Here is a 27,528-nt window from a genome sequence, read left to right on the forward strand (position 1 = left end):
CAAGTAAAACCTCACCCTGCGGCTCCAAAGGCACACTCTCAGTTCTTCTGTCTCTAATCTGAATTATCTACTTTGTCAGAAATTTCATGGAAAGGAGACAAGAGTGGGCCAGTGTGGGACTTAAAAGAAGGGAACAATTACATCTAAGATATCTCTTCAGTGCCTGCCTCTATTAAAAGTGTCAAGATATTTACTAATTTAATCTCCCACAATTAAATGGGAGCCACACAAGGAGACTATTTCGTCTCTGTTCACTCCTGTACCTGCAGAACAGTTCTTGCACAGAGAAGGTGTTTGTCTGGCTGTCATATATTGGTCCTGGGCACCAGTCCTTAACCCCCTACTCCAACGCTCCACTGTATCACAGGAGCTAGAAGGATCTCTTGCTAGCAGGATTACAGTCTATACTGTTTCAATCGAGTAGCTTGCATGAGTTTTGTGATATGGAAGGGTGGTGGCAGACTGGCAGAGGAGTTTGCGCTGCTATGGCTTCTGACAGTTTCCTCAGATTCCACAATTCACTCTGCTGGTCTCCAGCTTCAGGACTGCAAAAGAATCTATGGCTAAGGCAACGGCTTCCTGCAGTTTCCCAGTTTGGACGTATCTGCTCGACTATCATTCCTCCAACCCTTCAAACAATTTCTAAGCACGTTAATAGCCTAAATTACATCCCTTTCTGCTTAAAATACGTAAGGTGCTGTCTGTTTTCCTGACTGACTGAATATTCCATAAAAATCTGTTAAACAATTAAGCGAAAAAACAACCAACTCAACAGGCAGTAATATCCCTACTTGCGGTTGTAGAATTGAGGCTGTGTGTACTGTGCTTAGTCACTCAGTCATGTCAGACTCTTTGTGACCTGTGGACTGCAGCCCACCAGGCTCTTCTGTCCATGAGAATTCTCTAGGCAAGAATACTGGAGTGGGTTGCCATGCCCTCCTCTAGGGGATCTTCCCAACCCAGGGTTCAAACCCAGGTCTCCCACATTGCAAGCAGATTCTATATTGACTGAGTCACCAGGGAAGCCCTGGTGGAAGTAGAATTGAGGCTACTAGAGATGAAATTACTTAGAATGACACAGCAATTATTAAATGCCAGAGCTGAGAGTTGCGCCCTAGACTGTCTAATGCCAAGGTCCGTTTGCTTTTTCCATTCAGATGCTGCCCTCAGTAAGTATAACATACCATGTTGCTGCAAAATCTTATCTCAGAGGTTCAGAGCTGTTGTCTTCACTCCTGCTACTGACTACTGTGGCTAGAAAGTTCCCTATAAATTGGAAGCGTACATTAATTCCCAAGGCAAGCTTTCTATTAAATATATATGAGAGCCAGTAGGATACCCTGTTAAAAATGTACATTGTATCTGCATTATTAGTGCAATACTAGGTGTGTGGCACACAGCAGAAGCTTGCAAAGTATTTCGAATGAATAAATGAATGAAAGTTCATTGATTTTCCTTAGCCAGAAGTTCCTTTGCAGATTGTATGCTCTGGTATTGCTTGGGTCATAAACCACTTGTGGGCTGATAATTCCATTAACTTTACTGCCTGGATCCCTCCCCACTGTTCAGCCAGGAAGCAATATCTCCAAGGCTGTTGATTTTCCTTGAGAAACCTCAGTTGTCAAGAGCATTGTAATTCTGAGGCAGATAGACACAAGAATCTATCCCTACCATTCCAAATGAAAGATCCAAATGAAAGACTAAGGCCCTGAAAACTATTAACGCACTCCTGCTGAACTGTGATAGAAAACAGCATTGTACCGAGAAGTGAACCGATCTGGACTCTCATATTGACTCCGACCACTTACTAGAGCTGAAACCTGGGGCAAGAGGTTTCTGTGACCTCAGCATTCTCGTTGATGTAATGGCAGTACTGCCATCGTGAGAGCTACTGGAAGGAAGAACCATTACAGACAGAAAGCGCCTGGCATAGGATCTGGCCGGCGATGAGGATTTGGTGAGCAAACACAGCATTGCCATCATCGATACCAAAGAAGGGTCTGTTGGAACACACGCAGTGTTCTTGCAGGCTGGTCCATGTTAGTCCACAAGACTCTCCAGTCCCAAACAGGCAGCAGTGATGGGAAGGAACACTTAAAGACATTTTTCACACTTACAATTGTACTACCTAGGGAGGTTATATAACCGCAAAGAACTAGGTATCTGTATATTATAACTTTTCTAGGTTTCATGGTGGCTGGTGACTCTGGGTGGGGGAAGAGTGGGAACGGCTGGCACAGAGTGGGTAGAGCAGAGTCGTCACACCTCACCTTCCTTTAAAATGAGATCCAAGATTAGACTCACTAGAAGATTCTGGGGGTGGACAGGTAGAATTGGGTGCCTTTCACATGCCTAGAGGTAGTAGTTAAAACTGTAGGAAAGAATAAGGTCATGGATAGTTTTGGATTAAATGAAGGAAGACCGAAGCACACGTGACCTCAGAAAATGTACCGTAGCCAGTTTCGAACCTGGTGCTTGGCACAGAGCACATTCTCAGTGAATATCTGTTGCATTAGTAAATAATCAGATTGGAAAGTATATCAATCTTCCTTAAAATGCCTGTGTCCCTCACTTCTTGTATGGTTTAGACTCATTTTGAAAAGCTGAGAATGTATATGTCCTAAATATTTCATCTCTCAGTTTAAGAAAGTCTTCTGAAAGCCTATTAATCAGCACTGATATATATTTCTTATCGTACCAAGATCTGGCAGGCTCTGTAAGTTTTCCCATCCTACTTACAAAGTCTACGATCCAAGTAGACTTTGAGGACAGAAAACGTGTGGTTTTTTGATTGCTTGTTTATCTTTTTTTAAAACAAACTGGAAATTGCTCAATGTCCAGCAAGGCTTTTGGCCACCAGTTCAGTTCAGCTCAGTCACGCAGTCGTGTCCGACTCTTTGTGACCCCATGGGCTGCAGCACACCAGGCTTGCCTGTCCATCACCAACTCCCAGAGTTTATTCAAACTCATGTCCATTGAGTCGGTGATGCCATCCAACCATCTCATCCTCCATTGTCCCCTTATCCTCCCACCTTCAATCTTTCCCAGCATCAGGGTCTTTTCCAGTGAGTCAGTTCTTTGCATCAGGTAGCCAAAGTATTGGAGTTTCAGCTTCAGCATCACTCCTTCCAATGAATACTCAGGATTGATTTCCTTTACAAAGGACTGGTTGGATCTCCTTGCAGTCCAAGGGACTCTCAAGAGTCTTCTCCAACACCACAGTTCATCAATTCTTCGGCACTCAGCTTTCTTTATACTCCAACTCTCACATCCATACATGATTACTGGAAAAACCATAGCTTTGACTAGATGGACCTTGGCTGGCAAAGTAATGTCTTTGCTTTTAAATATGCTGTTTAGACTGGTCATAGCTTTTCTTCCAAGGAGCAAGCGTCTTTTAATTTCATGGCTGCAGTCACCATCTGCAATGATTTTGGAGCCGTCAAAAATAAAGTCTATCACTCTTTCTACTGCTTCCCCATCGATTTGCCATGAAGTGATGGGACCAGATGCCTTGATCTTAGTTTTCTGAATGTTGAGTTTTAAGCCAACTTTTTCACTCTCCTCTTTCACTTTCATCAAAAGGTTCTTTAGTTCTTCTCGCTTTCTGCCACGAGTGTGGTGTCATCTGCATATCTGAGGTCATTGATATTTCTCCCAGCAATCTTGATTCCAGCTTGTGCTTCTTCCAGCCCAGTGTTTCTCATGATGTACTCTGCATATAAGTTAAATAAGCAGGGTGACAATATACAGCCTTGAGGTACTCCTTTCCCGATTTGGAACCAGTCTGTTGTTCCATGTCCAGTTCTAACTGTTGCTTCTTGACCTGCACACAGATTTCTCAGGAGGCAGGTCGGGTGGTCTGGTATTCCCATCTCTTTCAGAATTTTCCACAGTTTGTTGTGATCCACACAGTCAAAGGCTTTGGCATAGTCAATAAAGCAGAAGTAGATGTTTTTCTGGAACTCTTGCTTTTTCTATGATACAGCGGATGTTGGCAGTTTGATCTCTGGTTCCTCTGCCTTTTCTAAAACCAGCTTGAACATCTGGAAGTTCACGGTTCATGTACTGTTGAAGCCTGACTTTGAGAATTTTGAGCGTTACTTTGTTAGTGTGTGAGCTGAGTGCAATTGTGTGGTAGTTTGAGCATTCTTTGGCCACCAAGCTCTCAATAAATAGGAACTTAGTGCTTGATTAATCAACTAGTTTTTAAAGTATCATCAGAGAAGGAAGAAACAAGTGGAATTCTTTGGAACCTTAGAAATGTTGAAAAATAAAATGTGTGCACATAAATGATGCTCAGCTTGGAGAATCAAAGACTTAAGGAACCAGAAGGAGGGCACTGAACTACTGGTAAAAGTAGAACTGGGGTGACAGGAGGGAGAATCTGGCATGGAAGAGGCCGGCAGAGTCAGTTCTAAGAGAGAAGTGATGGGCTCCCTTTCATTCCTCAACTGTTGCTCTATTGCTTTCTTATGTGAAGCATTGTGCTAGGCAAATACAACAATAAATAATGCACAGTACCTGGTCTGCCAGACTCTACGGCGCAGGAATAAAACAAGGATACAGGTACAGCATAGCACACAGCTTGGAGCAAAGGAGGGTACAAAAAGGGGGTACACTTGTTAAAGATTAGATTAGCTCTTGGTGATTTGTCCCTACCAAGGAAGATCTGAAGGATGTGACAGATATCAAGATTTGGGGGTTAAATAAGCTTGAAGAAAGAGAGATCAGAGAGAATTTCAAAACTAAACAGTTTACCATTTTATCTTTTACAATGTATGTGTCATTTACACTACAATACAGAGTCAAATCACCTTGTGTCTTAGATAAAAGAAACCCAGACCGGGCGTGCCTTTATTCAACCATTAGGTACCCAGCCTGAAGGAAGACGAATATTCTTGATTACTCTTCTGACAGTTCTCTGGGTGCTTTTTATTTTATTTTATTTTCTCTGGGTGCTTTTTAGAGAATGAAGAGTGCATTGCCATAGAAATTTGAGATGCAGTTCTCTTGTAGATGTGTAGATCTTAGTCATGAAAAAGACAAGGAAGGGGCATACACAAGGGTGCATATGCTGCCAGACAAGTCAAGTACAATTGCAATCTACTGGGATTTTGCTCAAGCTTCTGCCCTACTTGACCTACCACCTCCCCCATGATTATTATAAACAATTATGTGTCAGATTCTCTGCTTCATGCTTTCCTAGCACTGTCTTTTAGATTATTGCTAGACTAATCTCATTATTAAAAAGTTTTTTCTATAGAGAACTGAAATCTCTTGCTCAATGAAACAAAGCCATGCCGTGTGGGGCCACCCAAGATGGCTGGGTCATGATGGAGAGGTCTGACAGAATGTGGTCCACTGGAGAAGGGAATGGCAAACCACTTCAGTATTCTTGCCTTGAGAACCCCATGAACAGTATGAAAAGGCAAAAAGATAGGACACTGAAAAATGAACTCCCCAGGTCGGTAGGTGCCCAATATGCTACTGGAGATGAGTGGAGAAATAACTCCAGAAAGAATGAAGGGATGGAGCCAAAGCAAAAACAACACCCAGTTGTGAATGGGACTGGTGATGGAAGCAGGGTTCGATGCTGTAAAGAGCAATGTTGCATAGGAATCTAGAATGTTAGGTCCATGAATCAAGGCAAATTGGAAGTGGTCAAACAGGAGATGGCAAGAGTGAACATCGACATTCTAGGAATCAGCAAACTAAGATGGACTGGAATGGGTGAATTTAATTCATATGACCATTATATCTACTACTGTGGGCAGGAATCCCTTAGAAGAAATGGAATAGCCATCATAGGCAACAAAAGAGTCCAAAATGCAGTACTTGGATGCAATCTCAAAAACAACAGAATGATCTCTGTTCATTTCCAAGGCAAACCATTCAATATCATGGTAATCCAAGTCTATGCACTGACCAGTTATGCTGAAGAAGCTGAAGTTGAACAGTTCCATGAAGGCCTACAAGACCTTCTAGAATTAACACCCAAAAAAGATGTCCTTTTCATTATAGGGGACTGGAATGCAAAAGTAGGAAGTCAAGAAACACCTGGAGTAACTGGCAAATTTGGTCTTGGAGTACAGAATGAAGCAGGGCAAAGGCTAACAGAGTTCTGCCAAGAGAATGCACTGTTCACAGCAAACACCGTCTTCCAACAACAGAAGAGAAGACTCTACACATGGACATCACCAGATGGTCGACACTGAAATCAGACTGATTATATTCTCTGCAGCCAAAGATGGAAAAGCTCTATACAGTCAGCAAAAACAAGACCGGGAGCTGACTGTGAGTTGGATCATGAACTCCTTATTGCCAAATTCAGACTGAAATTGAAGAAAGTGGAGAAAACCACTAGACCATTCAGGTATGACCTAAATCAAATCCCTTATGACTATACAGTGGAAGTGAGAAATAGATTTAAAGGACTAGATCTGATACACAGAGTGCCTAATGAACTATGGATGGAGGTTCGTGACATTGTACAGGAGACAGGAATCAAGACCAGCCCCAAGAAAAAGAAATGCAAAAAAAAAAAAAAAAAAGGCTGTCTGAGGAGGCCTTACAAATAGCTGTGAAAAGAAGTGAAAGGCAAAGGAGAAAAGGAAAGATATACCCATTTGAATGCACAGTTCCAAAGAATAGCAAGGAGAGATAAGAAAGCCTTCCTCAGAGATCAATGCAAAGAAATAGAGGAAAACAATAGAATGGGAAAGACTAGAGATCTCTTCAAGAAAATTAGAGATACCAAGGGAACATTTCATGCAAAGATGAGCACAATAAAGGACAAAAATGGTATGGACCTAACAGAAGCAGAAGATATTAAGAAGAGGTGGCAAGAATACACAGAAGAACTGTACAAAAAAGATCTTAACGACCCAGATAACCACGATGGTGTGATCACTCACCTAGAGCCAGACATCCTGGAATGTGAAGTGAGGTGGGCCTTAGGAAGCATCACTACGAACAAAGCTACTGGAGGTGATGGAATTCCAGTTGAGCTATTTCAAATTCTGAAAGAAGACCCTGTGGAAGTGCGGTACTCAATATGTCAGCAAATTTGGAAAACTCAGCAGTGGCTACAGGACTGGAAAAGGTCAGTTTTCATTCCAACCTTAAAGAAAGGCAATGCCAAAGAATGCTCAAACTACCGCACAATTGCACTCATCTCACACGCTAGTAAAGTAACGCTCAAAAGTCTCCAAGCAGCCACCATCACCCTAATTCCAAAACCAGACAAAGATGCCACAAAAAAAGAAAACTACAGGCCAATATCACTGATGAACATAGATGCAAAAATCCTTAACAAAATTCTAGCAAACAGAATCCAATAACATATTAAAAAAATCACACACCATGACCAAGTGGGCTTTATCCGAGGAATGCAAGGATTCCTTAATATCTGCAAATCAATCAATGTAATACACCACATTAACAAATTGAAAGATAAAAACCATATGATTATCTCAATAGATGCAGAAAAAGCCTTTGACAAAATTCAACATCCATATATAATTAAAACTCTCCAGAAAGCAGGAATAGAAGGAACATATCTCAACATAATAAAAGCTATATATGACAAACCCACAGCAAGCATTACCTTCAATGGTGAAAAATTGAAAGCATTTCCCCTAAAATCAGGAACAAGACAAAGGCGCCCACTCTCACCACTACTATTCAACATAGTTTTGGAAGTGTTGGCCACAGCAATCAGAGCAGAAAAAGAAGTAAAAGGAATCCAGATAGGAAAAGAAGAAGTGAAACTCTCTCTGTTTGCAGATGACATGATCCTCTACATAGAAAACCCTAAAGACTCTACCAGAAAATTACTAGAGCTAATCAATGAATATAGTAAAGTTGCAGGATATAAAATTAACACACAGAAATCCCTTGCATTCCTATACACTAACAATGAGAAAACAGAAAGAGAAATTAAGGAAACAATACCATGCACCATTGCAACAAAAAGAATAAAATACTTAGGAGTATATCTACCTAAAGAAACAAAAGACTTATACATAGAAAACTATAAAACACTGATGAAAGAAATCAAAGAGGACACAAACAGATGGAGAAACATACCGTGTTCATGGATTGGAAGAATCAATATTGTCAAAATGGCTATACTACCCAAAGCAATCTATAGATTCAATGCAATCCCTATCAAGCTACCAACGGTATTTTTCACAGAACTAGACCAAAGAATTTCACAATTTGTATGGAAATACAAAAAACCTCGAATAGCCAAAGTAATCTTGAGAAAGAATAATAGAACTGGAGGAATCAACCTGCCTGACTTCAGACTATACTACAAAGCCACAGTCATCAAGACAGTATGGTACTGGCACAAAGACAGAAATATAGATCAATGGAACAGAATAGAAAGCCCAGAGATAAATCCACGAACCTATGGACACCTTATCTTTGACAAAGGAGGCAAGGATATACAATGGAAAAAAGACAACCTCTTTAACAAGCGGTGCTGGGAAAACTGATCACCCACCTGTAAAAGAATGAAACTAGAACACTTTCTAACACCATACACAAAAAGAAACTCAAAATGGATTAAAAATCTAAATGTAAGACCAGAAACTATAAAACTCCTAGAGGAGAACATAGGCAAAACACTCTCCGACATAAATCACAGCAGGATCCTCTATGACTCAGAATATTAGAAACAAAAGCAAAAATAAACAAATGGGACCTAATTAAACTTAAAAGCTTTTGCACAACAAAGGAAACTATAAGCAAGGTGAAAAGACAGCCCTCAGATTGGGAGAAAATAATAGCAAATGAAGCAACAGACAAAGGATTAATCTCAAAAATATACAGGCAACTCCTGCAGCTCAACTCCAGAAAAATAAATGACCCAATCAAAAAAATGGGCCAAAGAACTAAACAGACATTTCTCTAAAGAAGACATACAGATGACTAACAAACACATGAAAAGATGCTCAACATCACTCATTATCAGAGAAATGCAAATCAAAACCACAATGAGGTACCATTACACACCAGTCAGGATGGCTGCTATCCAAAAGTCTACAAGCAATAAATGCTGGAGAGGGTGTGAAGAAAAGGGAACCCTCTTACACTGTTGGTGGGAATGCAAACTAGTACAGCTGCTATGGAAAACAGTGTGGAGATTTCTTAAAAAACTGGAAATAGAACTGCCATATGACCCAGCAATCCCACTTCTGGGCCTACACACTGAGGAAACCAGATCTGAAAGAGACACATGCACTCCAATGTTCATCGCAGCACTGTCTATAATAGCCAGGACATGGAAGCAACCTAGATGCCCATCAGCAGATGAATGGATAAGGAAGCTGTGGTACATATACACCATGGAATATTACTCAGCCATTAAAAAGAATTCATTTGAATCAGTTCTAATGAGATGGATGAAACTGGAGCCCATTATACAGAGTGAAGTAAGCCAGAAAGATAAAGAACATTACAGCATACTAACACATATATATGGAATTTAGAAAGATGGTAATGATAACCCTATATGTAAAACAGAAAAAGAGACACGGATGTATAGAACAGACTTTTGGACTCTGTGGGAGAAGGTGAGGGTGGGATGTTTCAAGAGAACAGCATTGAAACATGTATATTATCTAGGGTGAAACAGATCACCAGCCCAGGTTGGATGCATGAGACAAGTGCTCGGACCTGGTGCACTGGGAAGACCCAGAGGAATCGGGTAGAGAGGGAGGTGGGAGGGGGGATCGGGATGGGGAACACATGTAAATCCATGGCTAATTCATGTCAATGTATGACAAAAACCACTACAATATTGTAAAGTAATTAGCCTCCAACTAATAAAAATAAATGGAAAAAAAGAGAATCTGCCTGCAAAAAAATAAAAAATAAAAATAAAAAATAAAAACGAATAGAAAATCTGGCAAAAAAAAAAAAAGTCTCCAAACCAGGCTTCAGCAACACGTGAACCGTGAACTTCCAGGTGTTCAAGCTGGTTTTAGAAAAGGCAGAGGAACCAGAGATCAAATTGCCAACATCCGCTGTATCATAGAAAAAGCAAGAGTTCCAGAAAGAACCTATTTCTGCTTTATTGACTATGCCAAAGCCTTTGACTGTGTGGATCACAACAAACTGTGGAAAATTCTGAAAGAGATGGGAATACCAGACCACCCGACCTGCCTCTTGAGAAACCTATATGCAGGTCAGGAAGCAACAGTTAGAACTGGACATGGAACAACAGACTGGTTCCAAACAGGAAAAGGAGTACGTCAAGGCTGTACATTGTCCCCCTGCTTATTTAACTTATATGCAGAGTACATCATGAGAAACGCTGGGCTGGAAGAAGCACAAGCTGGAATCAAGATTGCTGGGAGAAATATCAATAGCCTCATATATGCAGATGACACCACCCTTATGGCAGAAAGTTTAGGAGGAGAGTGAAAAAGTTGGTTTAAAGCTCAACATTCAGAAAACTAAGATCAAGGCATCCGGTCCCATCGCTTCATGGCAAATAGATGGGGAAACAGTGGAAACAGTGGCTGACTTTATTTTTCTGAGCTCCAAAATCATTGCAGATGGTGATTGCAGCCATGAAATTAAAAGACGCTTACTCCTTGGAAGGAAAGTTATGACCAACCTAGACAGTATATTAAAAAGCAAAGACATTACTTTGCCATCAAAGGTCTGTCTAGTCAAGGCTATGGTTTTTCCAGTGGTCATGTATGGATGTGAGAGTTGGACTGTAAAGAAAGCTGAGTGCAGAAGAGTTGATGCTTTTGAACTGTGGTGTTGGAGAAGACTCTTGAGAGTCCCTTGGACTGCAAGGAGATCCAACCAGTCCATCCTAAAGGAGATCAGTCCTGGGTGTTCACTGGAAGGACTGATGCTGAAGCTGCAACTCCAATACTTTGGCCACCTGATGCAAAGAGCTGACTCGTTTGAAAAGACCCTGATGCTGGGAGGGATTGAGGGCAGGAGGAGAAGGGGACGACAGAGGATAAGATGGTTGGATGGCATCACTGACTCAATGGACATGAGTTTGGGTAAACTCTGGGAATTTGTGATGGACAGGGAGGCCTGGCATGCTGCGGTTCATGGGGTTGCAAAGGGTCAGACACGACTGAGCGACTGAACTGAACTGAACTGAAATCTCTTGCTTTTAATACCCCCCCTCCATGAAACCTACTTCTGCCCTCTGGAGTTACATAAGTTTATAGTCTCTCATCTTATTAAAAGGCTCTCTCATTTGAATAACGTTGTCTTTGTACTTGCTGTTCTAACTTGTGAACCTAAGCATCCCTGGTTTCTTTAAGTAATCTTTATTAGATAAGGATTCCAGACTTTTGTTCCCCAAGTGGTTACCTCTGGAAACAACTTAATTATAACTATCTAGAAAGTGAACCCTGTACACAGCATAAGACACTGCCATGTGCTAACAATAACTGATACACAGGAGTGGATCATGACTTTTCCAAAGTCACACTGGTGGTTAAGTGGAATAGGCACAATTTAAAGCCGGGGCTTCAGCCTTCTATGCCAGTTCCCATCTGATCTATAAATATAGATGAAGAGTAAAGTCCCTTTCATTCCTTCTCCAACCACATCTTAACACAATAATCTCATTTCGGCCTCATTTACCTTATATTTAGTAATCTTCTTCCAAATCCAGACATACAAACACTGGAACTGGCCTGGGCAACCTGGGATGTAGGGTCACCTTTATATATTTCCTTTGCATATCTGCCTTTTAATAATTAAAGCTGCATGTATCTATGAGAATAAACAGAGTGAATAAAATATAAACAAAACAAAGGAGATTTATTTTTTAAAAAAGATCTCTTAAAATAAGCTTTTGTCTTTTTTCCTACATTAAAGATTAGATAACCTTTTCTCAGCGCATCCAGTGAATTTTCAAGGGCATTTCCCCCTCATTTGCCCTTTGAAATGGAATTACTGCCATTTAAAGGTGATATGCAAACTGTCATACCTACACTTACTACAGCTGTCTAAGAATATGACATTCAGGCTGATGTACATTGCTGGAGGGTGATGGACAAGGAGCTGGTATGATGTTAACACATCATCTACTTCACTTGTAAACAGAATTCTATTTTCATTTCTGTCAGACCTGAGGTTTGGATTGAATTTTAGTTTCCTAGTCCCCAGGAGCATATCTATGTGATCTTTACAAATAATTGTCCCCAATATGAAATTGACCACATGGCAGTCAGTCCAAAAATGCAACCAACTTGTCCAAAATTTGTAGGGTCTATCCTGGAGAAGGAAATGGCAACCCACTCCAGTATACCTGCCTGGAAAATCCCATGGATCGAGGAGCCTGGTAGGCTACAGTCCATGGGGTCACAAAGAGTCAGACAGGACTGAGCGACTTCACTTTCACTTTCATTTTCATGCTGGAGAAATTAGTGCTGTTTTCACCAGAAGTAGCTAACTTCCTTCTAGTTGGTCTTGGGTCTGCTAAGCAGGTGCAGAAATTTAAAGAAAGAGGGGGGAAGCATGGCCCCTGCCTCCCACTAACTTTACAATCTCCTAAGGAAATGAACTGAAAAAAAAAATGGAATGATGAAGCTTAAACTGAAGTCCATGGAAGAAGGAGAGAAGAGACTTAAGTGGACAGCACTGGCCACATTCGGCATCATAGACGTGGTGGACATTGAAGCTGGGCAGAATTTCCATAGAAAGAGAGGAAGGCTTTCTGACTCATGCATAGAGACACCTGATTATTATTAATTTGTACTGTGCTTTTACTTGTTTCATATCCTGTGCTAGATTCTGAATATACAGAAAGAAAAATAATAAAAGACTACACTAAAGTTTCTATTCCCGAATACTCAGTACTTACTACTGGACACCATGATGGTTTTGGAATACATATTCCTTTCATATGTGATTTAGTATCAGGAAGTGTATCTATACCACAGAAGGAAACAAACTCCTTTGTGCTCTCTTACATGCCTATATTCATGAAATCCTAAATTTGTGTTGTCATAGATGAAGAAATTTCATTTTAAAAAATCAGCAAATTCCATCTGGTCTATGCAACAGGTTCTTTAGAGGATACCACGCATGTTTTTACAAATTCACCTCACTGGCTTGCTCCTGAGTGGGTAATTAATTATTTAAGAATTCTGAGGGACAGATGGATTCCTTTCTATTGTCAACATGTATATTCCCAAAAACCAATTTGAGAAAAAAATGGACAATATAAGCAAATTAATATTTCCAAAAATAGTATACTACTGGGGAGTGATATACTTAAAATCTTCTCCTTAATACCATAAAAAGGTGGCAGATTTTGTCTTGGCTCTTTCAGTTCAACGTGGATCAAAGGCAAGAGCGTTGACTACATCACCTGCCAAGCCCCTTTCTGTCTTTTTATTCCATACTTTTTAGAAGTGCAATATCTATTGATATAAAATAAGCACTTGCAAAGGACCAAAAGAGTGTTCAGAAGGCTGTCACAAGAAAGCTGATGAAGGACTCCTCAAAAGTTTTGTAAATTCACATGCAAAAATTAGGGTCCAGTAACCATAATTTAATTAAAACTTTTTTTTGAAAAAGGAAATGTTTTTCTTCATATTTTATCTCTATGACAACTAAATAGGTTTGGAGCAGTCCCATTATACTAATTAAGGACATGGCCTCACAACATGGCCTTCTATGAAGATTAAATGCAAATGTGTGCATTATCTAGTTTCAATTAGGCTGCTGCATTCCTGGCTTGCAGTTGTGAGCAAACACTGTTTTGTATAAAGAACATGAATTGAAAATTGTTTCTTAAGAATTAGATAAAACTAAGGGAAATGAAAAGGAGCCCACTGCTTGTATCACACACATTGATGTAGAACCTGGAGGTCTGGATCCACTCATTTATCTTTCCATCCTTCTGTCTGACATCACTGAGCCCCTCCTGTAAGCCAGGCAAAGGCTGGGAGGACAAATAAAAATTTCTGTCTTTACTAATGAGCTCCCTCTGGTGATGGCGACCCACGTAAACATGATAATTACGAAACATGCCCAGAGCATCTGGATTATAACAAGATGAAACCCACTGGTAGCAGGGTTGGGGGTGGGGGTGGGAGACAGAAGAATGTCCTCTGGGAAGATATAAACAACCTAATGCTTATTTGCTTATATTTTATTTATTGTTTATCTATATCCCTACTCATTTTCCATCTCATATTATTTTGATGGAAATTGTTTCACCTGTGAATATGTCAGTACGTATCTCTAAAAGATAAGGACCTATTTTTAATACTACCACAATATCATTATCACATCTAAAATATTACCAATAACATCACCAAATATCCAGTTGGTATTCATATTCCCAACTGTCTTATAAATGTCATGAATTTTTTTTTTAGTTTGTTTGAATCTGGATCCAATATGTTTACTAACAACAATTAGTTGATTCATCTTTTAAGTGCTTTCCCTACATTTCTTTTCTCCTTGTTACTTATTTGTTGAAGAAGTCTGACTTTTAAAGGATGAGTTGGAGGGACGTTCAAGACGGAGGGGATATATGGTATACTTAAAACTGATTCACATTGTTGGGCAGCAGAAGCTAACACAATATTGTAATGTGATTACCCTCCAAAAAATCTGATGATAAACCATAAAGGAAAAGAATATTAAAAAAGAATGTATATATGTATAACCGAATCACTTTGCTGTACAACAGGAATTAAAATTGTAAATTGACTATACATCAACATAAAATTGAAGGGAAGCCCAATAATAAAAAAATAAATAAGAAAAAAGATAAAATCAAACAAAAAACCAACCAACAACAACAAAAAAAGGATGAGTGGGGTTAAGATAAAGAAAGGATTAGGGAAAGCAGTTTAGAGTTGCCAGGAACAAAAAATACTACAAAGACATCAAGGTCTTCCTTGCTTTCCTTAAACACAAACTCTGTGATCATTTTTATTTCAGAAATACTGCTCAGTATACACTATCTCCTTTGAATACTCATTGGAAGGACTGATGCTGAAGCTGAAGCTCCAGTATGTTGGCCACCTAATGCAAACAGCTGACTCACTGGAAAAGTCCCTGATGCTGAGAAAGACTGAGGGCAGGAGAAGAGGGGGTCAGAGGATGAGACGGCTGGATGGCATCACCGACTCACTGAACATGAGTTTGAGCAAACTCCAGGAGATAGTGAAGGACAGGGAAGCCTGGCGTGCTGCAGTCCATGGGGTCACAGAGAATTGGACAGGACTGGGCAACCGTGTGACTGAATGACAAACACTGTCTCCTTACAATGCCCTTCTCCATGTGGCTGGTAAATTCCCACATCACCTTCAAGGCTCAGCTCCGAAATTATTCTCAACTTCTAAATCTCACACTGTCTCCACCCTCCCTAAAATATTACCTGGGATCTATCAATTAACCATGTTAGATGCTGGGCAGGAAAAAATAAATGAAATCAAATCCCTGCCCTCAAGAAACTCACTGGGGGATATTTTTGGCAAGAAAGACAGTGGTGCCACACTCTAGCCTCTAAATGTACATTTCCCCGTATAATTCAGTCATAGCAAGTATGTGCTCATTGCTGTGTAAGGCATAAGCTTGGAAGCAGTCAGAAAAAGTTAGATTTGCTACAAAATCATTAATGAATAGTCTTGCTCTTTCAGTTTTGATTTAAAGATAGAAAGCATGACTTTGTCAATAGGCTAAATACTTAAGACTGTGTGCTTTATAGCTTTTTCTAAGGTTCCTATCTTATGCAAAGGCTGTAAGAAGACTAATACTGGAATATTAGATAATCAAATTGTAATGAGTTTAGCTGGTTCTCTATGGCTCACATTTCTACTTTTTACATAGCTGTTGAAGCAACTGAAGCAAACAATATAAAAATGTATTACCCAACCATAATTGTAAATGATGCTCTTGATGATGGAAAGCCCAGAACACTCTTTCGTTCACTTCAGGGCTGTCAGTATTTCCTTGGGTTTGCACATTTGGGCCTCTACAAGTAAAAATAAATGATCTTCATATTTACCATGCCAGCACCTTATACAGTGTCTTGCATATAATGGACAGGAATGGATGACACTGGGCTTTCCTGCCACTTTGTAGCTGTGTGATCAAGTCTTATATTCTCCTCTCCTCCCAGAGTGCAGTTATGAGAGGTAAAGGAGATAGTGTGTGCAAGGCAGCAATAAATACATGCGAGATTTAGTTATCATTTGTTAAATAAATCAATGAAAAAACTGAATATTTTGCCCCGTCCTTCATTCCTGTCCTATTCAAATTCCTGGCCAATCTCTCCAGACAACCTCAAGTAATATCTCCTTTATCACTGCTTTAAAAATTACACAGGGCTATCTCAAGCATTTTAGCACATAATTATACATTGTTTCTGTGTCCGACTGTTATTCTCCTCCATTGTAGCCACAGCTTTTAAAAAATGAGATGGGTCTGACACAGAAGTGATGTCAAAATATTTAACACCTAACTCTTTAGTTAATCTCTAGCTAATCAATTAGCTCTTCAGCTGCTCAATCAAGGCCTGGGAAAGGAACTGGAGTTGGGAGTAGTTTAAAGCAGCTCGGAGGGGGAAAAGCTATTTACCAAGAAGAATATAAGCATTTCAATGATTTAAGAACCAGGAGTTCTGTGTGTAGTCTGAATGTCAATACTGGTCTCTTTGACACATCTCTGGCATCCCCTATTTGTTAGAAACTCAAAACACTTACTAATGAGGTGAGATATTCAGCCCAGAAACAGTTTATCTTGCTATTTCTCTACCTGCATAAGGAAACCTCAAAACTAAGCAAAGAAGAGTTTATCTGGTTTGTGCTACGAGAAGTAAAGTCATGTCATGGGACAATGGCACCTTTTCATTCTGGGATGACATATGTGCTTTAAAAAAATCAACATTATCCATCACCCTTCCACTATTTTTAGTTTCTTCTTGCTCTGCACCGAAGAGCTGTCTTATACAGAAGAAACCAGTGCCCTGGGAAGCATTTGCTACCTGATCACTGCTGCCTCCTCTCACTCAGGCATGTTCTCTGAGTGAGTCTCTGGCTCCCCACTCACACAGCTGGGCTGTGACCAGCCACACGCTTGGCTTCGTGTTTTCTGAACAGATTTGCTGCACCAGAAGCAAATGGCAAGAGAAAATAAACTTTGATTCCTTTCGCTGCCATTACTGAGTGTTCTTTGGAAAGAAGCTAGAGGAATGAGTATCTAGGACCACGCTCATTAGGTAGGTGGGTTGACAGCATTTAACAACCTTCATGACATAAAAAGAGAATGTTTTATGATTGCATTTAGATGCCAGAAAATTGTGAACAGTATGAGCACACTTCCTATAGAAAGGAAGTCATAGTCTCGTCACTCCTGTGCTGCAAAACGGGAAAAACAACCCAAAACACGTTTAAATAAATCTGGAGTCAGGAGTTTTAGTAAAAACTGTTACCAAGCCCACCTAGTACAGTTTTATACAGGAAGTATTTTACTTCTTCAATGGAAAGAAAAAGTGAGTATTGCCTAAGGCTGAAGAACTAAAGAAGGAATAAATTATATAAACTATGAATAACACAGACACCAAAATTTAATCTAATTTTGCTATGGAGCACTGGTATCTGGCTAACAAATATTTTAGTCTATCTCATTCTCGGTAAGGTAATATACTACACAATTAGCAAGTAAACACATCTACCCTCATTTGTCTTATATAATTTTTTAACATCAAAAATTTCATGATATCAAAATCTAAATAAATCTGAGGCACCAAGTGAGCCAAACTTCTTGAAAAGGTCTCACAGAAGCAAAAAAGGGAGAAAAAAAAGATGACAATGGTATTGTCTAGCTCTAAAGTTCTATAATTTTGAAACGGGACAAATTTTAAGGTTCATATTGAATTGACTTCAAATCTGTACACACATTGTAGAAAAATAATGATATGACTGTGGCTCTGCTTAAAACCCAACTGTTACCATCCAATAACAACAGGTTTTGGTGAAACTGATACATCAGGTTTTCTATTAATTATACCACTGGTCAAATTGCTTCTAGTTGGCAACTTCTGCAATAGTGCCAATGTGAAGATAAACAGAGAGCTACATAATTACCTGGTTAGCTTTTGTGACTGCAGAAAGCTTTTTCCTCTGCCTCAATGCCCTTGCCTCTTTCTTATTTCTTGGTAAACCCCTGTTCATCATGCCAATATTTAAAGGCGTGCACTGCCTTCTTCCCATCCTGTACTACACTAACTCCAGTGGACATCTGTATGCTGTGTGCTGTACATGTCATAAGCTGAAGACCAAGTATCATTCCACCATCACCACAATCTCGCTTTTTGGTTTTTTTTTTTTTCTTTTGACCACACTGCATGGCTTATAGGATCTTAGTTCCCCAAGCAGGGATTTAACCCGGGCCCCCACAGTGGCAGTGGAGAGTCCTAACCACTGGGCCACCAGGGAATTCCTCACTATCCCTTCCTAACAGTAACAGCTGCCAGACTTTGTTTTGGGACTTCTCAGGTCATAGGGAGTCTGCCTTTATCCTGTTTAAGCTTCACAGTAGGCTGGTGATTTGGCTCTATGTTCATGGGTAAGCCAGTCCATTCAAAGTGAACTTTAGGGACCATTCTCAGGCTCACTTTCTGGCTGGATATGACTAAGAAAACAAGCTGTCCAGGAGCCACTGGCAACCATTCTGGAACCGTGAGGGCAGTTAGGGTTAGGATACAGCTAATCTCAATACAGACAGCATGTCAAAACCTAAAGAAACAGATTTCTTGACAGCTCTGTGAGCCACAGGATCAGACCTCTGAGGCTGTTTTTACTGCTGTACTTTTGGGTTACAATCACCAATACATTTCCTTTATCAATCAAGCCAGTTTGAGTCATGGTGCCTGTTCCTTGCAATAGAAAGCAACCTCAACTGCTCTTGTTATGGCGCAGTAGGGATCACACTGTGTTACAACTGTGGGCTCACGTGCCCATTCCTCTCGGATTATAAACGCGGTGAGTCCAAGGATTATGACTGTTCCTTTTTGTAATCTCAGCACCTAGCAGAACATCTGGCATACTATGCATACTAACTGATTAACAACTGACAAACAAGCAAGCAAACAAGTATGTAACACAAGCTAATCCAGATTATTCCAGCCAAAAAACACCTCTTTCCCAGTATTTTATATTTTAAAAAATGTGACTGGAGTCCTTCTACTGAGTTAGATATCCACGGCATATTTATAACCATTTTCTATTCTAATTCAGTTAACTAAGAGTGCTTTTTCTCCTTTTTCCTCCTAATTGCATAAATAATACATGCTCATTACCAAAGTTCAAATGATACATAAAGCATAAAAAATAAAGTAAAAGATGATGGGATTACCACCACCCAAGGCATACTCAATTAGAAGTTTTCAATTCAGAGGTTAAATGACAAATTTTCTTTTGTCCTGTTTCTATTTGTCAAATGTGACACAGACATTAGTCGTCACAGAATCATAAGTTTAACTTCTGTATTTTCAGACTGGGGGAACATTTGATGTAGGCACACTATGTGCTGAGTTTTTAATGTGCTAGATGCTTTCAGGTGGATGAGGGAATAGCTGTTTACCAGGACATGAGTTGTCTCATTTTTGTTTTCCCAACAGCCTTGCTTTATAGCTAAGGAAAGTAAGGTTGCCAGATTTGGTAATAGAAAATATGTCCCAGGTTTGGGAATATACACACTGCTATATTTAAAATGGATAAGTGACAAGGACCTACTGTATAGCACAAAGAACTCTGCTCAATGTTATGTGGCAGCCGGGATGGGAGGGGAATTTCGGGGAGAATGGATACGTGTATATGTATGGCTGAGTCCCTTCCCTGGTCACTTGGAATTATCACAACATTCGGCTATATCCCAAAACAAATAAAAAAGGTTTTGATTCTTTTTTTTTTAATGGGGGAGGTACCCGAAATTAGCACTGAACTCTCAGAGCAACTACAGTTTCAAACAGCATATGGATAAATGGCAGTTTTAACCCAGCTGACCCTAATGTCACCGTCTAAAGTCAGTCTATGCCTCTGAACTAGAAAAAAGACCAATGTCTAGCCTTGATGGATCACGTTGCAGTCAATTCCAAAATGGAACTTGAAAAGCTTTTAGTCTGAGATCTTCATAGCTTTGACCACTTTCTTGTTCAAGTGACTTCTTTTGGTTTAATGGGGAAAGGTCAAAAGCAAAAACGAAAGCCCCACAAAACCAACCCACTGGAGTTTTAGCTTCACTACTCTGAAGTATAGGTAAACATTCTTCAGTGCAGTGTAGGGCTGTTCCTAATATTCTGGGGGCCAGGGGCGCAAGGTAAGAATACAAGTAGAGTATGGCAGAAACCAACACAACATTGTAAAGCAATTACCCTCCAATTAAAAACAAGTAAAATTTTAAACAATAAATTTTAAAAAAAAGCAAAAAACAAGTTGAGGCCCCCGGACCTGGGCCAGCCCCTTGTCTTTTCCAAAGTTCCTTCCTGCACCACAAAAGGCCTTTTGTGCGGCTGTGTGGCTATCCCAAGTCCAGTGATGATCAACAAAATACCACTCCCTGGCCTCAACCCTAACCCCATGCCAGTAGCAAACGCACGGATTTCCTTACACCCAGGGGTGGGCACACACGTATGACCCTTGGAAATGGGCTCAGGATTGTTTAGGGAAGAAATTCTGGGATCCTATCTACCCCGAATATGGGCTAGAAAGCAAGTTCCAAATGGGCCCAGCCTCTTGCATCAGAGACTTCTCTCAAGTCAGAGGAATGCTGTCCAGGTCAAAGGACAATACTAGTTCAGGGTAACTTTTAGATCTTATCTTGAGTTTAAGATATACGAACTTCTAAAATTCCATGCCTTTTAATACTAAGTTTTATACTTTGGTGAGGACTGTAAAGATGGCTCAGGAAAATGTGACCTTGATTAGTTAGCACAGACCAAAAATGAGAGTAATGAAAGCCTCCAACTTCACTTTTTTATACCCCCTGAATTCTGACAGAGGTTAAATACATGGGGAGAAGAGTCAAGGCAGTTATAGGTCCAAGATCCCCAAAATGGAGTCATCTAACACTAGGCAAGTCCTACTGAATCTTCCCAGACAGTATAGATTCTATAAGCAGACATGTGTGAGTTCAAATTCTAAGTGCTGCCGTAAGCCAATTTATTTTTTAAATTAATAATTTATTTTTTTAATTAATTTTTTTAATTGAAGGATTATTGCTTTACAGAATTTTGTTGTTTTCTGTCAAACCTCAACATGAATCAGCCATGTTGATTCATGAATAGGTATATATACCCCCTCCCTCCCATCTCCCTCCCACCCCACCCCTCTAGGCTGATACAGAGCCCCTGTTTGAGTTTCCTGAGCCACACAGCAAATTCCCATCGGCTCTCTATTTTACATATGGTCATGTAAATTTCCATGTTGCTCTCTCCATAACTCTCACTCTCTCCTCCCCTCTCCCCGTGTCCATAAGTCTGTTCTCTATGTCTGTTTCTCCATTGCCATAAGCCAATTTAAATTAGTATTTAAATAAACTTTCCTCTAATCTCATTTCTGAACTTGATATTGAGAAGCAAGATAGTACCTACCCAGTAGAGTCATGATGCAGAGTAAATGAGAAAAAGCAGGTAAAGCATACAGCACAGTGTCTATCTACTATTATAATTACTAGTTTAATGCAATGTCTTTAAATGCAATGTCAGGGTCAGCATTATGGCCTATTCATTGTTTGGTAAATAACTTAGAAGGCTATGATATATTATCTGGCATCAGCTTACCTCCATGCTCCACATTTGAAATCAAGTTTATTCTTTGAATAAGTATGTAAACACATTAGATATCGTTCTAAGAATTAGTGAAATGTGAACTGAAAGGTAATAATTATGTTTACTAGGTTTCCAAAATAAAACAAAAAAAATCATCTGACAGAAGTATATCTTGCTAACAAGAAAATTTTTATAATCTTCCTTTTTAATGTGCATATTTCTTTCAAATCAACATTAAATGAGTTTATATATTTTACAAAATTCGACATCTAACCATAAAGACTACCTCTCACTGGATTCCCTTTGTATCAAACACGTATTGTCGGTAACATGTACACAACATCATCATTCTGGCATCATCTTCCTAAGCCCCCTGAGCCCATTTTACGGATAAGGAGAGTGAGGTGGTGGTCACAGAGACACAGGCCCCTGCCCTTCCCGTTTGCTCGCTGCTGAAGCCAGGCCTCGGAGCAGCTCCTGTAAGCTCTCCCCGTTCTACCCCCACAACCTTTCTCAGAAACCGTGTGTCATGTAGGCAAAATGCTCATGCCTCTTGGCTTTTAACCCTTTCTTAAGAGACAAGTTTTTTGGTGTGTATGTGCTCTCTCAGAAGGTTCTTGTTATAGTTCATATTCGTCTTCCTGTAAATTTAATTGAGAATAACTCATGCTAAATTTTCTTTTGTTGCTATTAAAGGAGCTGATTCCTGGTGGGTGGAGATGAAAAAAATCACCACCAAATGAGAAGAAACTCAGTTTATGGAAATTAGTTCATTGGCTTATTTCTCCATAAAACCACACTGAATCAAAACCCAGATATTGCTGCAAAATAAACCAGGGGCTCTGGCAGGAGATTTTTTAAAATACAGCACAGTAAAATTCAGTGTACAATATATTGCAAAGGTACTTTGCCATGTTCTTGGCATTAAGATACATTAACACTTTTAGGAACATTCAGGTGTGTGTCATGATCTTTACAAAGCATAGTGTGCTGATCAAACCATCAAATACAGATATTGGTTTATACCTGCAATGATTTGCTGAATTTCCTATATTGATCATTACTGCTGTACCCCGGAGGTTTTGAACTGAACATAAGACAAAAAGACATTTTACAGACCCCTTGTGGGGCAACCGTTTGTAGATCAGAAACCAAGTCTCAGGTTACACACCCCTAAGTGCCAACCACAATACATCACTCCTCTGCTCTTTGAGCAGAACTTATTCAGAGAAATGGAAAATATGGAAAAGCTATTTATGGACAAAAGAAGTATGCCTGGAAAATGTGTTCCTGAAAAAAAAGATACATTCCATATTCCAAATTTGCCAAGTTTGGGGTTTTGGTGCAATCAGAAAGTGTGCTAGGAATGGAGAAACAACTTTATCTGAAGTACAGTGGTACTGGTGACCAAAATATTTATCAGGAAAAAGCAAAGAGCATGCTGGGGGGGAGGGTGCATACTTTTTATCAAGGCGATGCTAAAACGAGTTGCTTTCCTTGAGGATAAAGAGGACGTTCTTTTCAGATCTACAGATTCCACATCTAAAGAGAAAGTGCAATTATGCATAAAGTAAATGCTTTGGACAGACAAACCGTTATGGGTCCAGAAGACAGTAGCTCCTTGCCAGTGAAATAAAGCAAATGTCAACAAGCCAGACACACTTGAAACATTCAGAAAAATGTCTTGCTATTCCTTTCCATACATAATATGCCATATGACACCACAGTTAAATCTGTTACTGCAAAGAAAAAAAAAAAGTGCATCAAGCTGTGGTTTCCATGAGATTTGGACAGAGGCAAACAACGCGGCAGAAAGGAGTCCGCGACGGTAAGAGTCTCGCTTCTTTCCTTCTGAGGAGGAAATGACTTCCTACAGCTAGCTGACCAGGAGTTCGCGCTCACCCTGCCCGGAGCCAGGATCCGGAGTGTGCCCAGATACGGACCAAAACGCAGCTTCAGGTAATTATTAACAGGAATAGGAAACTAGAGAAAACAGTCCCAAGTTACGCAAATACAATGGTCCTGCTTTCTGCATTTGTCTGTCCTGCGGGTGGGTTGTACAGCTCTTTCCATAACGATCCAGTCTGTTTTTTTCCCTCCTTCTCCCACATCACCAACAGGCATGCCAAATGCAAATCTGCTCACATTCTGATCCCATTTCGGCAAAAACACAGGGACTACCACCATACTGAGTTTCACAATAATCTCCACAATGACAATTATTCACAGCCCTTCAGTTCTGTTCACACAAAAGATTGCAGTTTGAATCTTGCCTTGTATAGGTTCAGCTCTATCGGAGCTGGTTACCAGGCAAACTGTCTGTTTTAAGAATCTCCGAATGCTGGGGAGGGTAAGCTGGGGGGGTGGGGATGGACAAACCGCTCTGTACATACCTCCTTTTGGCAGCTAGGCAAAACAATTTCGTGACAAAGAGACTTGTTCTTTTCAACGCTCACCCAACAAATGAAACTGACAGAATGAAACCTGAGAAACTTTAGCAACCAAAGAAAGCAGCCTTCCAAGGATCAAGGTGAATAATTGATTTGGCGGCTTTTGTTTCATCTTTTAAGCTATTCTGCTCATTAAATAGAACTGTGGAATTTGTCAGAAGCCCAAACACTGACACACACTTCTGACAGCAAGTGCATATTTCAAACTACAGATTCATTTGCCAAGCTTATTCAACAACGATTAGCTGCAAAGCCGGGAACTTACCGAGCACAAAATTATTGGAACAAAGCAGGGAGGAGGCAGGAGGCACCAAAAGCAGCTTCTCCGTCTCGTTGGTGCCAGGTTCTCCTGTCTGCCGTCCGCTTCACACTTGCCTTTATAACTAAGACTCCGGCAGAACTCACTAGCGAAACCTGATGAATTATAAAACAGCCCCTCCTAGACTCTCATATTTTACATCACAGGGGGTGACCACGCAGCATCCTCTCTCCCGGGGTACATATATTTCCTTGTAACTCATCCTGGTAAATATATCAGCCTTAGAAGCAGTGACAGTAATTGGTGTTTGGGATGTACCAGCACGAACCAATAAGATGCTTTCCCACCATCCGTACCTCACCCCCATCCTCCACTCGAGTTCCCCCACACCTTGTTAAGGTGGATCCACCCAACCCAGTGCGGGTAGGCAACCATGGCAAAATGTGAAGGAAAGCCCGTGAGTCTCCGATGCCTACACGACAAGGCGTAGTACTCAGGTTCAATCCTCATAATAGCTCTGTCAAGGCCAGCACTCACATCCGCACTGCCCGGCACAGTGCACCAAGCACTTCGCTCTCCCTGAGAGCAGGGCTTTGCTGAGCCCCTCAGCAACAAGCAGAATTCAGCAGTGCTACAGTGTAAATGAGCTATCAGAGAAGTTAGTGACTCTGTCCAGTGCTCTTAGAAAGGGAAGATGTAAGAGGCCCTAGAGGTTCGGGGGTTCAAGCTGCCCGCTGTGCAGATGAGGAGTCCGTAGGAAAAGAGAGAGAGAATGACTTGCGCAGGTCACACAGTTTCCAAGTACGATTCGAGCCTGACCCCAAACCCAGGTCTTCTGATGTCAAAACAGTGTCTTTCTCTCCTACCATGCTACCTCTAGAGCAAAGAAGCCCTGAAAACAGGGAGAAGGGCAGAAATCAGAAACAGTCCCACTGATTGGCCAAAAATCATTAACAGGCAGGCAGCACAGAGGAGCAGTATCTGAGCTTTCTCTTTCCTCACGGACAAGGTCAATATAACCTCTCTAGGTTCACTGAGTATCAACACCAGAAATCATGGTTTTGATAATAATAGCTATTATCAAGCACTTCTCATATGCCAGGCAGTTAGTTTTAGTGCCCAGGTTCATTTAATCTTTGTTTAATCTTCAAAACATTTCTATGAGGTAGGTATTATCATGAACAACATATTTCAGATAAAAAAAAAAAAAACTGAGATTCACAGAGGTTAACACATCTGAGTAGGATACCAGCTGCTAAGTGACAGGGCTGGAATCGACTCCAGGCAACCTGGTTCCAGAGCCCACATTCTTAAACATATCCTCCCATCCCAAGTAGTGTTTCACATTCAACTGTAGGGGCAGACAGTCATGTGAGCAGGTTTACTTACTATGGCCTTTCGTAGAAATTACAGAAAGAGCATAGGTTTAGGGACCCAACAGCCTTATGCTTAAACTGTAGCTTTGTCACTGATTTTATAGTATTATGGGTTGCTTTATCCATAAAAATGGATATGCTAATGTTTACCTTGCATGATTAAATACATCAAGAAAACATAGTGCCTGAAAAAAAAAAAACAACCAAAAACCAAACAAACAAAACAATCAAAAAGAAGAAAATGCAGTGCCTGGTTATAACGCATACTCCCAAAATTACTGGTTATTATTCTTACCACACTTCTTGTTGGAAAATGGATTTCTGTCTCATTTCTCTTTAAAACTGTCTTTTTCATGTAAACTGTTTTCCAAGAAGTATTCTGTTAAGAGGGCTTCTGTGGTGGCTCAGAAGGTGAAGAATATGCCTCCAATGCAGGACACCTGGGTTAAATCCATGGATCGGGAAGGTCCTGTGAAAAGGGAATGGCCACCCACTCCAGTGTTCTTTCCTGAAGAATCCCATGGACAGAGGAGCCGGGCAGGCTACAGTGCAAGGGGTTGCAAAGAGTCGGACACAACTGAACAACTAAGCGCGTACACACACACACACACACACACACACACACACACACACACACACACACACTCTGTTAAGACTGTGAATCTGCCAGCCGGGCAGGCTACAGTCCAAGGGGTTGCAAAGAGTCAGACACAACTGAACAACTAAGCGCGTACACACACACACACACTCTGTTAAGACTGTGAATCTGCCAGCCTGTGAAGGAGTGGAAACAACACCAGGCAGATCTATCACCCAGACTGAAGAGTGTCACCAGGAACATGGGGGCTTTCTGCCCACATGGCAGGCCTGGGGGCCCTGTTCTGGGCTATCTGTTCACCTCCCTAGCTTCTCCTCCACTTCACTTCTGCCACTAGTCAGATGAACTCACCAGCCCAGGAAAGCACACACAATAGCACGTTGGCTATCCACACTGAGACCAACTTGGCTCCCTCTACCCGCTTCAAATAAGCACCCGCCACATAACAACAGAGCAATTTTGCACACAGCTCTATGTCTACTGCCTTTAGGTTAGGCCATGCCAAGCAATAAAATGGTACTGTCTCTAAAGTTCCACTGCAAACTTCTGTCCTAACTTAGTATAAGCCACGATTTGGTCACCTGCCAGGTCCCAACCTGGTGAGCTTATCCATGTAAGAGATTACTATCTCTAAGGCATGCCATCAATGTTCCCTGAGGGATATCAGTGTTAGCCCTCTGTGGGACAAGGTGATGCTATAATATTCCAGGCTATTCAGGTATAAACATGAGAGATTTCCTTAGCTCTGTGCTTCTAAAGAGTGTCTGAGTAGCCAACTTAATTTACTAACGTATGCACTTATTCTGTTTTTACCTCTAAGCATATCACTAGAGGATATGGAATACAAGTAGATGAGGTGCCCACTCTTCTCATGACCATAATACTGGACACTGTAGGATCAGAGGTATGCAACATAATCAGGAGCTTGGGGGAGAGGGATTTGAATTTCTAAACAGGTGTAGTAAAGAATAAATGGTAACTATGATTACAAGATAAAGGGTTACTTCCAATATGATTATGTGCGAAGACTCTTGAGAATCCCTTGCACTGAAAGCAGA

The 27,528-nt window shown here is 40.6% G+C and overlaps 1 protein-coding gene across 18 annotated transcripts in view; it reads right to left on the reverse strand.

The window, feature by feature from the left end:
- DLG2 (discs large MAGUK scaffold protein 2) overlaps positions 1 to 27,528 on the reverse strand; it is a 2,226,746-nt gene that overhangs the window by 193,801 nt on the left and 2,005,417 nt on the right. Inside the window, exon 1 of one of the 18 annotated variants that reach the window (XM_061119884.1) lies at positions 24,503 to 24,617. The exons of the other annotated variants lie outside the window; for them this stretch is intronic. The gene's annotated coding sequence lies outside the window, so the exon portion shown is untranslated. Of the gene's footprint in view, positions 1 to 24,502; positions 24,618 to 27,528 lie in introns of those variants that run through there. 18 annotated transcript variants of the gene reach the window in all.

The sequence above is a fragment of the Dama dama genome, chromosome 2 (assembly GCF_033118175.1).
Source record: "Dama dama isolate Ldn47 chromosome 2, ASM3311817v1, whole genome shotgun sequence".
Lineage (NCBI taxonomy): Eukaryota > Metazoa > Chordata > Mammalia > Artiodactyla > Cervidae > Dama > Dama dama.